Below are 12,150 nucleotides of genomic sequence, written 5' to 3' on the forward strand. Positions count from 1 at the left end.
AATCCACCTGAATCCACTTCCTTCCCTCCCACATAGCCACCTTCTAGTCTGAGCCCAGCCTTCTCCTCCAGCCTGGCTGATTGGAGGCAAAGAACCTTTCTGACATGTCTGAATCCTTCGCTCCTGCTTAACACCCCTCGTAGCCCCTGTACCTATACTCCAAGACTAAGGACAAAGTCCTCGCAGGGGCCTCCGAGGCCCTACAGTGGCCTCTACCAGCCCCACTTCACTCATTCTGCTTCCACACTAGCTGCTTCTCCCTCCTCCAGACTGCAGTATGCCTCTGCCTCAGGGCCTCTGCACTTGCGGTTCCCACCACCCAAAGCATACTTCCCCTAGACACCTATATGCCTCACTCCCTCATTTCCTTTAGGTGCTTTACTAAAATGTCACTTCCTCAGAGAGGCCCTCCCTGACTACCTGTTTAAATAGCAACACACCCAGCCAACTCTGTTCTCTCTTTGAGTCTCATTTCAAAAGCTGACTTCCCCCACCTCAAGTGAGGACGACCTTCAACTTCTTCCTAGGGTGGACTGCAGCTCTGATAACATAACTCACTGTATGAGTACATGTCTGATGAGAACAGCGGCCACTTCTGTCTCAGAGCTGAATACTCTGCAGTGGGTGCAATATTCAAAATAGTTAACAGCTGGATACCATGCAGTCAGAATGGACGCTGGGCAAAAGCACAGGGCCTAGCGTGGAGTGGGGACTTGGTAATGAATGAATGAATGAACGGATGGATGGATGGATGGATGGATGGATGGATGGATGGATGGATGCATGGATGCATGCATGGATGCATGGATAGATGCATGGATGCATGGATGGATGGATGGATGCATGCATGGATGAACAGGGCACACAAAGTGGGCTTGACACCTGCCAGGGATGCCCGGGGCCCTGAGAAGGTGGCACAGAGAAGTGAATGGCCTTCCCAAGTTCACCAGCCAGGCTCTGGCCTGAGCAGCTGCAGCCAGTCTGGCTACTCCTCCTGCACAACCCGACTTTCATTTCCCATCCTCTCAGTCTGAGGACGCTCCTTCCCCCAGGGGAACTGGGTGAAGAGGAGGGGCAGGCAGCCCTCTGGTCCCCAAAGAAGGGGGGGCTCCCAGGATCCATCTGTCCTACCACAAAGGGGCTTTGTCCTCAGTACTGAGAGCCTGAGGCGAACCGGAAGCCACCCTCAGCCGCCCAGCAGGTTCCAGCACCCCCCGTCAGCTGGGCCAGGGGCTGGCATGGTGCTGGGCACAGCTCTCTCGAATCTCACTAACTCTCCCTAGGAGCCCTGGGAGGGAGGCTCTGGCATAACCCCCTCGTTTCTACAGATGTGGAAACCGAGGTTCAGAAGGGTGAAATTACTTAGCCAAGATCTCCCAGCCAAAGAAGAACAAAGCTAGAGTTCAAATCTAGGCCCATCTGGCACTAGAGCCTTCGGCTATGGCTCTTAACTCATTGTGCTTAGAGAATTGACTGTCTGGGTTCAAGAGGGGAGAAGGGCCTTTCTAGAGACGTGAGTGTGCCCGGCCCTTCACCTGAACAGAGATATTTGCCCTGTTGAGGCTCCCCAATAAGGGAGGAAGGCTGAGCCCTAAACCCAGAACCCTTGCCCCAAACCCAGCTCATGTCCCAGGCTCCTTCGGAATCTGCCAGCTAGGCCCCAAAAAGTCACCACCACTTCCTGCCAGGTGGGCATCTACAGGGAAAGGATGTACAGGTAGGCAGACCAGGGGGAAGAGGGCCCCCCACCCTCACCCCGATGTTACCCTTTCAATCCCAGACCTGTCATATGCCTGGTCAGCACCCACCTTCTTTCTAGGCCCATCTGTTCTTGGCGCAGCCACCAGGGCCACCTCACCAAAGCCACACTGCCAATGGAGCATCTACCCTGAGCCGGGCACTACCTAGGGTGCCGGATAGAGCAGTCCCACCCTGTGGTCTCTCCTCACTGCCCAGGGACAGCATATAGACTTCCCGAGCAGGCACCCAAGGCCCTCCACTCACTGGCACCAGTCACCTCTCAGGTCAAAACTCTACCGCTCCTCTGAGCTCCAACAGGAGTTGCTGCTCAGGCCACACCTTCAGGCCCTTGCTTAAGCTCCACCTCCCCTCAGAGAACCATCTCATCCTTCCAGGTATGTCACATGTACCACTTCCTCCAGGAAGTCTTCCGTGATCCACCCCCTCCAAAGCCCCTAACCAGGCAGAGAATTCTTGATTACTATCTGGAACCTCAGTCTCTGTGGGCTGCCTTCAACTTGGCAATAGTAACTGAGCACCTGAGCTGGGTGAGATCCTTTTCTTTGTCCTCCCTTCACATCTTCAGGAGAAGGCCTCAGCAAGAGGCTTGCCCTGTTCCCAGCAGCCCCAGGCCAAAGGCAGAGCATCTTGGCAAGGGCTTGAGGCGTTGCTTGATCAACCTAGTCACCATCTAACTACCAACTACCCTGTATGTGACCTGCTGCTCCCCACCTCCCCAGGCTACACCTCCTCAAACTATTTCCCACCTCCAGATCTTTGCCCGCGCTGTCCCTTCTCCCAAGCGAGCCCGCACCATTCATTTTTCCTCCTGAGTTCCTGCTCACCCTTTAAGCCTTAGACCAGATATCATCTCCTCTGGGAAGCCCTCTTGGCATTGTAATGGGCTGCCACAGTTCACATGGCACTTACTCCGTGGCAGGGCAATGATCGGGGCCTGGGTCTGGCTCCCCCAGGGTGCAGGTTGCTCCCAGAATGCATCTTTGGAGTCCTAGCACCCAGCGCAAGGCCCAGACACCACCAACAGGTAATCAAGAGTCCAGCTGCCAGCTCCCTGCCCAGAGAACCCAGGGGCAGAAACCAGGAGCAACTGCCAATGGCAGTACCGAGTCCTGTTTTCCCCACGCTACCCACAGACCTAAGATATGGGCGGAATGGGGGGGGGGCCTTTCTGCAAATGGCCAACTGGTAACCAAACCCACGTCGTTTCTAAAACTAGGGCACAGGATAGAAACGGGAACAGCAGAATTGTCCCCAAATAGAACTGTGGCTCATCTGGTTCCTGGGCCTTTGGGAACACCTGGCAGGGGTGGGGGCGGGGCAGGCAGGTGGCCGCTCCCAAGGATCGAAAGGAAGTCTAAAGTTTGGAGGGTGGGCAGGGAAGTCAACAAACCACAATCAGCGCTGATACCCAGCCCCTTCCCTCAGGTTCGGTCCAAATCCTGGAAGGTGGAAGGTCCTCTCCTACTTACCCCCACCTAGCTCAGGGTGCTCCCTAAACTGTCCCACCTCTGAAGCTTTGCTCACACGGGTCCTCTGCCTGGAATGCCGTTCTCTTCCGAGAGTCAAAATCCTACCATCCTTGGGTACGTCCTACAAGCCTGGCATGGGCAGGCATTTGGGCAGAATGAGCTTATCAAGTCTTCCCAACAGCCCTATGAGGAAAATCCCCCTGCCCATATCTCATAGATGCGGAAACTAGGGCTCGAGAAGAGAAGCCATTTACCCAGGACACACAGCAGAGGAGGCGGGGGGGAACAGAGGGTGTGATGGTTCCTGGGATCCAGCAGTCACAGGGCACCCAGAAGGCCTGGTGGGGCCTTGGGAACTTGGCAGAACCCAGGGACAAAGTACATAGGGCATGATCCTACCCGCCCAAGCAGAACAGGAACCCCTACCAACCCCCCACCCTCACCCTCAGGTGGCTGCACACTGAGGAGCCACATTGGTACAAGATGATGGAACTGTTCCCCTCACAATATGCAGAGACCCGCTGCACAGATGAGAAACCTGAGTCCCGGGAGGGGACAGTTCCCCCACTGGAAAGTGGGATAAGCCCCAGGAAACTCTGGCTGTGACAACCCACTACAGCCTGGTAGACACTATTTCCTTTCTCTGAGTCTCAGTTTTTCTATCTGGAGAATGGGGTTGTCATTTTTTTCCTCTTCGGGTCAATACGAATCATAATAAAAGAGCAGCTACCATTTACTGAGTGCTTAACTACGTGCCGGCATCGCTGAGAGCGTCACGCACAATACCTCACTTGGTCCTTAGGGCAAGACCATGCTGTGGATGCTGCCTGCTTTTCAGATGGGGGAACTGAGGCACAGAAAGGTGAACTGACTTCCCTTTCTATCACACGGCTATTGGGTGACAACCGTTGGAGGCAGAGGAGAAGCCCCCGGGGTTGGAAGCCCGCGGAAGCTTCCCAGAGGAGCCCCCTGGCCTTCACGCTGCCCCTGACAGGGATGCTATGAGAGGCCGGAGGAGCAGTCAGGGGTCAGGCGGGAGGCAGAGAAGGGCTCAGGCCGGGTGAGGTGGGGTAGGCCTGCGGTGTTCAGAAGGCCTCGGGTCCAAATCCATGCACTGGGCGGCCTCGGGCAAGTCCCTTTGCTTCTCTGAGCCTCAGTTTCCTCTTTGGTGAAAGAGAGCCAAAAGCGCTGCCTCACAGGGGTGCGGTGAGGATCGGGCACAACCGTTCACCTGGCACTCAGCAAAGGCTCAACTATGTGCCGAAGAAACGAGTGACTATTGAAAGAATCCAAGGCTGGTCCTTGCAGCTTCACTGTTCTTTCAGGATCATGGTTGTACCTTATTCTGCACTCAGAAGGGGTAAGCATGTGGACACAAGCTGTCCCTTCTCTAATTCCTACAAGGAACCCTCCCAGCCGTCAGCCTTCCAGGCTATGTGACCTCAGACAAGTCATTTCATCTCTCTGAAACTCCAGACCCTCCTCTAGACAATAAGTCAAAGCTTTCATGGGACTCTGAGAGAGAGGTTCTTGCCTGGGGAGACAGGGGGCTCACGGGGGCGGGAGGGAGGGAAGTTCCTTCTGTCCACAGAGAGCAACTGGCATGACCCTGACTTGAAGCCTCAGTTTCCGCACCTGCCAAATAAAGAGTATTATGATTCTTCTGTCTCCTTCCCAGCCCTGCTTGAGGATGCTCAGAGGTGATTGTAAAAATTGCTTTATAAACTATAAAGTGTGGCACCCTTCGGAGTGATGATTATTACTGCACTCCCACAGTAGCAAAGAGAGTCACATGACTTGCCCTCTAAGGCAAAAGGTGTCAGAGCCATGACAGAGGGCAGAGAAGGAGCAATGGGGGTGCCAAGGAGGGAAGTATGGACTCAGGTTGGGGCAGAGAGAGTGGTCAGCAAAAGCTTTCTGGAAGCAGAGGCCACTCAGCCTCTCGAAGGGTACTGACAGAGAGAGCAGCAGGCCATGGGAACCCCAGAGGCAAAGGCCTGGAGGCTGGACATCCCAGGACAAGCAAGAAGACAGCCAGCAGTTCAGAAAGGCTAATGGGTCACCTGAGCAAAAGGGAAATATGGGAGACAATGTGGAGTGTGAACAGAGCTCTAGCCCAGACCAACAGCACCTCCAGGAGCCCTTGCTGTGGATCCTGGGCCCATTTGCCTCTCTCTGAGCTTTAGCTGCCTCTCAGGCCAAGCGGGCAAAGATATAAAGTATCCAATGCTCGATCAATGGCCACCTTCAGAGAGATGGACACATTCAGTGAGGGGGCCTTGAATGTCAGGAATGAAGGCATCAGGAGGCTGTGACAAGTCACAGGCAGGCAAGGGCTGAGGCGGGAGCTGGGCTCAGGGAGGCTGGATAGAGCCAGCCGCTTCCAATCAATCCGGCCATGGAACTTATCTGTCTCTAGTTAACCTTCACCCAGCCCCACCCCATAAGACAAGCCCACTATGGACACAGGTTCCAGGCTCAGCCCTTGGGATTCTCAGATCAGCTGGCCTGCAGAGGCCCAGAATTCCCATCTCATGAGGGAATTACCGTCATACTCACAGGCACTCAGAAAACATGAAGCAGGCTCTACACCAGCACAGACACACATTAGCTCATTTGATCCTCACGTCACCTTGTCCAAGCTGTCATTCCCATTTCACAAATGGGGAAACTAAGCCTTAGAACAATCATTTTGCCACAATCACACACAGCAAGCAAGTGGCAGAGTCAGGATTCTAACCCAGATCCATCTGGCTCCAAAGGCTTTGCTCCCCTTATGCCATGACCATCCATTGAGCACCCTGACATGCCACCACTCCTAGGAGCTGAGGGTTTCCTGCAAGATCATAGAACTCCAGATCCAAGTGGAGATCATCACCCAGAGCTGGAAGCCCAGAGAGTCAGCATACCTGCTCCTATCTAGGGGAAGATTTCAGCCAATCTGAGGCAGACTTAGTGGGAATTAGATGCCACAAATCACCCAGAAGCCAGAAGTCTGGGCTCACACTTCACCGTACTAGGTAACCATAGCCCTGGACCTTGGCCTCTCTGAGCCTCAGTTTCCTCTTCTATGAACAGAGCAAAAGTTCTGTCCACTCCATAATGGGTCCAGGAATGGAATAAGTGAACTTGCTATGACCGGCTAGAGAGGACACAATGCAAAGACATTGACATCAGACAAAGTCAAAGTCAAGGACACAAATCAGGACAAAGTAGACCAGAAGGTAATCAGCCCTTGATGGGAGAGGCCAAGATTCCCAACACTACCTCAACCTCGACTTCCAATCCCCAGCACCTGGAGCTTGAGGGTTCAAAGGGCCCTTCCCATAGTTTCTCAACATCTCCACAGCCCCTCTGACATCCTCAGCCACATACCGGCATCAAGGAAGACTCTGCCAGACCTGCCCCTGGAGAACTCCCCAGCCGAGATCCCCACCACAGAGTGAGAAGAGCCCTCACCATACGGGAAAGGAAACCAAAACCCAGAGCAGAAAGGGACTTGGCCAAGATCATCCGGTTCTCCTTCCCTCAGGCTTCTCGTTTTATTCTGGATCTTCTCTGGATAGTTCCAAGGGGAGGGGATGGACTGGAGCCCAGTTTCGAGGGAAGTCGCTTGCTCGCCACAGCAAGGAGTGGGGACATGGGGGGTCTGGCTTCCAGTTCTAGGATGCTCCCCAATCATTGACCCCTAGACTCGACCCACCCAGGCTGTACTGTGAAGAGGGGAGGTCTGCTAGGCAGGGAGAGCCCTGGATCAAAAGACAAGAGATGTTTATTTTTCTCCCAGTTTAGATAATGTATCCTGGGTCTTTCTGGCCTCATTTCCCCCATCTGTGAAGAAAAGGTCAGAATAAACCAGAAATAACAAACTCATGGCACACATAGGATGCTCTCTAATCCTCTGTCCAGGGCAGACATTACCAATTTATCACAGCGCTCTCTCTCATGAAAGCCAAGACTGGCATCAGAATGCTTTTCAACACACCAATTCAGATCTGGGGAATTTGAGCCCCAGGCCACCACAAGACTAGATAATATCTGAGCCCTCACAGGGAAGGAAAGGAGAAGAAAAATATAACATTTACTGAGCATCCAGGAGAATCGAGCTGCTGGGAGACATTAGCTGATTTAATCTTTACAAGGCAGGGATGCAGATGCTGAGGTTCAGAGAGACTAAGTGATTTGCTTTGGACATACAGCTGGGAATGGGGCCTTGAATACAGAGGAGGTATCTACTGGGCCACCCTCCCCCTGATGCAAAGCCAGCTACTAGGTAAGCCACTAAGGTACAGCCTCACCCCAATCACCCTGTGGTCCTACTAGGTGCATGCCCCATGCTCATTTTACAAGTTCAAAAACTGAGTCACAGGACGGGGGTGCCAGCTGCCAGAGGAGGAAGGACTTGAGTCCATGTCTGGTTCTTCCCTACCCCTATTTATCAAGTTAACAGGCGTGAGATGCTTTATTTCAGTCCTCTTGGGCATTCTGGGAGCCATGACTCATATTATCCCACTTCAGAGATGAGGAAACTGAGGTAACCCAGAGGAAGTACCTCCCCCAGGGGCTCAAATAGAAACCAGAACAGTTTACCACGGAGATAAGGGGAAGGGGGCAGTAGAAGGGAAGTAAAGAGCTATGGGAACCCAAAGGGAGATAGAGGTGTAAGATGGCCATACCACAGAGGCAGGAAATGAGGCTGGAGTCAAAAAGACCGGAGCAAGGGGGATGGAGGGCCTTTGCTATGGTTCTAAGGCCTTCAGACACATGGGAAGTCCTTAGTGGTGCCCAGCACTGGACTAGGCATACAGAGCCCTACAGCCGAGGTTCAGCCCTGTCACTTAGCAGCTGGGAAACTCTAGTCAAGTGGCTTCCTCTCTCTGGATCTTAATATTTACATCCGGAAAATGGGCCGATGCTGGGATTAGCGAGGCCCACCTCCCCAGTTTGGCCTCCTCACACAGAGAGGGCAGGGAGGGACTCAAGTTGCCCAGCACATGGGTGGTTTTGGCTGCCGACATCCTTTCCTAGGTCAGACCTGCCTGGACCAGCATCTTCAGACTCAGCGAGATCATTCTCTCAAAGCCTTCACCACACAGCTGTCAAGGCCAGACCCACTGAGCCACTCAACCCGCCCAGTGTAACAAACACCACACAAGGCCGGTCCCGTTTCCTCAGGACCTACTGGTGCCAGGCAGTGGCCATACAGCCCTCCTTTAACCCTCGCCTGATAGGGAGATATTTATTGTCCCCATTTTCAAGACAAAGAAAATTAAGTCTCAGATGGCTCTAGCGTATGACCCAAAGACACACAAGTGGAGAGAGTCAGAACTGGAACCCAGGCCTGTGTGACTCCTGAGCCCTTACCATACCTTTGGTCTCCAGCTGACCTCTCCCTGCTGCCCACCTCACTCCCAGCCTCCGGCCACCCTGCATTGCACTTCCCTAACCCCCGGCTCTCACCCTCTCCTACCTTCCTGCTAGTGAACTCCTACTCCACTTTTAAAGCCCAGCCTCCAATGCCTCCTCCTCTTGACACCTGATCTAGGCCCCCACAGAATACTTGCCCACAGAGCTAGTTCTACCAGGTGACTTGACCAGCTCTGTACCCTTGGCCTCCAGATTGGGGTTGTTCACAAAGGGGACACCACTCAGCCCCCTTGTGAAGGCCCACATGTCCCCACGTGATTCAGCTTTGCTAACATCCCCTCATGGCACCTCTTAACCCAATCCTCCTAATTCTCTGTGCTCCAAGCTCACAGGTTTTCCCATTGTTTCTCTGTAACAGCACACACTCCCCACCACCACAGGGCCTTTGCACATACAGTTTCCTCCACCCGGCAAGCCTTTTCCCTAGCTCCATGCCTGACCAACTCGCTTCCTTTAGGACCCCTCTGTACCCCATGCCTTTCTCTGGGCCTGTATCATATCTGTGATTATATATTCATTTGTTTGGTAACTTGTTTGCTATTTGTCTCACCCTCTATACTCAAATTTCTGGGAGGCCGGAGATCTAGTCACAAGTCCCCAATAAGGACTCACCCAGGCTGACTATGTCCATAACCCCAGAGACCCTGGGAAGTATCTGAGCAAGAGGGAAAAAAGAGCACCCTGCCCCCTTCTCTGATAAATGAACTGCTGCTCCTCCCAGCACCACCATCTCCTGGAAGCCTCCCAATGCCTCCCTACAGCTCCCACTGCCAACCCCACCACCACCACTGTTCAGCATGAGTTCAAAGCTCCTAGTACACAGTAAGTATTCAATACAGAGTCATGGATACTTGTATCTAGGCAGGTTTGGGAAAACAGGGTCAAGTGAGGACCTGGGGTATTGGTGGGGGGATCCTGTCAGCAGGTCACTGAGCCATCTCCTCCCTGGTTCCTGGGGCTTCAGAGAGCCAAACAGCCCTCCACCCCCAGGTCACAATCAGGGAAGAAGCAAAAGCAGGAATTGGCTGTAAGCTAGGGATAGTTCATGCTCCAAGAAGAGGCTAGGGGAGAGGAGAGAGCTGGGGGGCTTTCCTAGGAAAAGCAGGCCTTAAGCTAAGCCCTAAAGAGCAAGAGCAGATAAGCAGCTCACAGAAGAGAGGGCACTCTGGGCAGAGACACCTTCAGGAGCAAAGGTCCAAGGACCACACAGGAGGGCCTGGGCAGGCAGTCAGCTGAGAGAAGTGACACACTATAAATCATTTCCCTCAGTGGAAAGACCACATCACCAAGGCACACATCACCACATCACCCAAAAGGCCTCGTGGCTTCCATGCAATCACACTCACCAGTATAGGCTTTTCTGACACTTCCATGTGCCTGGTCCAGAACTGGGAAAATTCTGCTCCCATAACAATGGAGGGTTCAAGGGCAGTCAGAATGGGGTCTTTGAGATCTAGGTTTTAATTCCAGCTTCTGCGTAGCCTGGGGCAAGTCACTTCCCTTCTCTGAGCCTCAGTTTCTCCATCAGCAAAATGAGGACATACAAGGTTTCCCACCTCACAGGAGGTTCTCAGTAGATGTTAGCAGCTATCATTCTCAATGGCCCATTTTATATTCAAAGCCAAGGCCAGAGGGAACAATGAGTTGCCTAAGGTCACACAGCTGTTGGGTGGCAGGACTCTGCAGAAGCTGTTTCTTTCTCAAGGGGTTATGAGGCGGCTTTTCGGGTACCAATCCATCCTCTTCTGGAGATGAGCCCCACTAGGGCCAGCAACTCACCTCCCACCCAGTTTAAGCAATTCATCCAGTAAAGCACTCATTAAGCACCTACTAAATGCCAAGCCACTACTGCAGAAACACAGCTTCTTCCCCCGAGGATTCCCATTCCACATATGGGAACTGAGAGGGCAGTCCCCTGGCCCAGGTCAACCAGTGAGATGAGAAACCCGGGTGTCTTGCCTCCCCAGCCAGAAGGCTGAGAAAAGGATCAGCAACAAGACCAGCCTGGCCCATTCTTGAAATGAAGTGTGATCTCAGCTCACTGTGGCTGAGCCTGGACTCGCCCCAGGTCACCCAAAGACCACTGCCCCAACTATAGAGTCCTGGAAGCTCAGGAAGCCTCGCCCAGGGCCACACATGTTCTGTCACACTCGAGCCGGCCTGAAGACCCCAGGGGTTGAACTGATACCCCACGGGCTCACTCCTTTTGTTCCTTCCATCCTTCCATCAGCTCGGTAATCCTAGCCCGCCCACCTGCCACTGATGAAGACCCCCAGCTCAGAGAGGGCAGGCAGTTGTCTGAGGACACACAGCAGGGCAAGCGGTGGCCCTGTTGAGGCTCAAATCCACCCCCAATCCTAGCCCAGGCAGGCAGATGGACCCAGCCTAGTGGCGAAAACCCAAAACTTTCGGCAACTTCTGAGCAGGCAGAGGGCTGGGCCTGCCCAGCCGGGGGCTGTAGATAAGAGGTACCAACATAATCTGACCCCAGTCCCTTATAGGCCGGTGGCACCAGGCCCTACCCAAAGCCCCACGAGAACTGAGAGATCCCGGTGCTTGGCCAGGCGCCCCTAGCCCAGCGCCCCCAGACCCCTGATCCACCTCCCCTCCCAGGCCGGGGGCGCCAGGCCGGGCAGCCGCAGCCAGAGGTGGCGCCTACTGGCTCAGATTTCAGATTTGGCCTAGACCCGGCCTGGGGGCTCCAGCAGGGCTCTCTGCTCTAAGGGGGCTCGTAGGGGAGGAGGAACCGGAGGAGAACCTCGGGCAGGCAGGACCCCCGCGACCCCCGCCCAGCCCCCGCACCCCGCAGCATCATAACAAAAGGCCGCGCTGGCCAAATCCCCGTGCGCCCTCCCAGCGCTCCGGGATCGTGGCTCGGCCCGGGGGGTGGTGGAGGTTGGAGGGGTGGACAAGAGCCCCCAGCAGCCCGGCGATCGGACCCCAGGGTGGCCCCGGGCGGGGGCTTTCCCACGCCGGCCGGGGCAGGGGGCTCGCAGAGCGGAGGAGGGACGCTCACCTGGGCCGGCGGCTAGGCGAGCGCACCAGCAGACAGACGCACGGCAGGACCGACCGCCGGACCGCCAGGGGGTCGGGCAGACGGCTGCCAGGCCGCTTCGGCTCCCAGGCCGGAATGGATTCCCGGCCGGGAGAGACAGATCGAGAGAGAAAGGAAGGAGGAGGAGGAGGCGGCGGCCCGGGGAGGGAGAGAAGAGGGAGGGAGCGCGAGAGCAGGGAGGAGGGGCCCGGCAAGCCGCCGGGAGGAGGAGGAAGGAGGAAGCGCGCGGGGACGGATTCCCCGCCGGTGACTCGGAAAAGACCCATGCGCGGCCCCGCCACATTCGAGCCAGGGGGTCCAGACGCCGCAGGGGATTGGGGGGCGGAGGAACGGGGCACAAGAGCCCCGCCCCACACCCCGCCCCGTGAGAGGGCCCCACACAGGGGGACCCTTATCTGCCCTCCTGCCAAAATGCCCTTTCTAATTCCCCCCAACCCT

The 12,150-nt window shown here is 55.0% G+C and overlaps 1 protein-coding gene across 5 annotated transcripts in view; it reads right to left on the bottom strand.

Moving 5' to 3' along the window:
- Window positions 1-11,870, bottom strand: part of SRC (SRC proto-oncogene, non-receptor tyrosine kinase) — a 49,645-nt gene extending 37,775 nt beyond the window's left edge. For 3 of the 5 annotated variants that reach the window (XM_016148294.2, XM_016148295.2, XM_016148296.2), the window contains exon 1: window positions 11,674-11,870. The gene's annotated coding sequence lies outside the window, so the exon portion shown is untranslated. The remainder of the gene's footprint in view (window positions 1-11,673) is intronic. The other 2 variants (XM_016148297.2, XM_016148298.2) reach the window with 2 other exon arrangements.
- Between the last annotated feature and the right edge of the window lie 280 nt (window positions 11,871-12,150).

The sequence above is a fragment of the Rousettus aegyptiacus genome, unplaced genomic scaffold, assembly GCF_014176215.1.
Source record: "Rousettus aegyptiacus isolate mRouAeg1 unplaced genomic scaffold, mRouAeg1.p scaffold_m13_p_12, whole genome shotgun sequence".
Taxonomy (NCBI): Eukaryota; Metazoa; Chordata; class Mammalia; order Chiroptera; family Pteropodidae; genus Rousettus; species Rousettus aegyptiacus.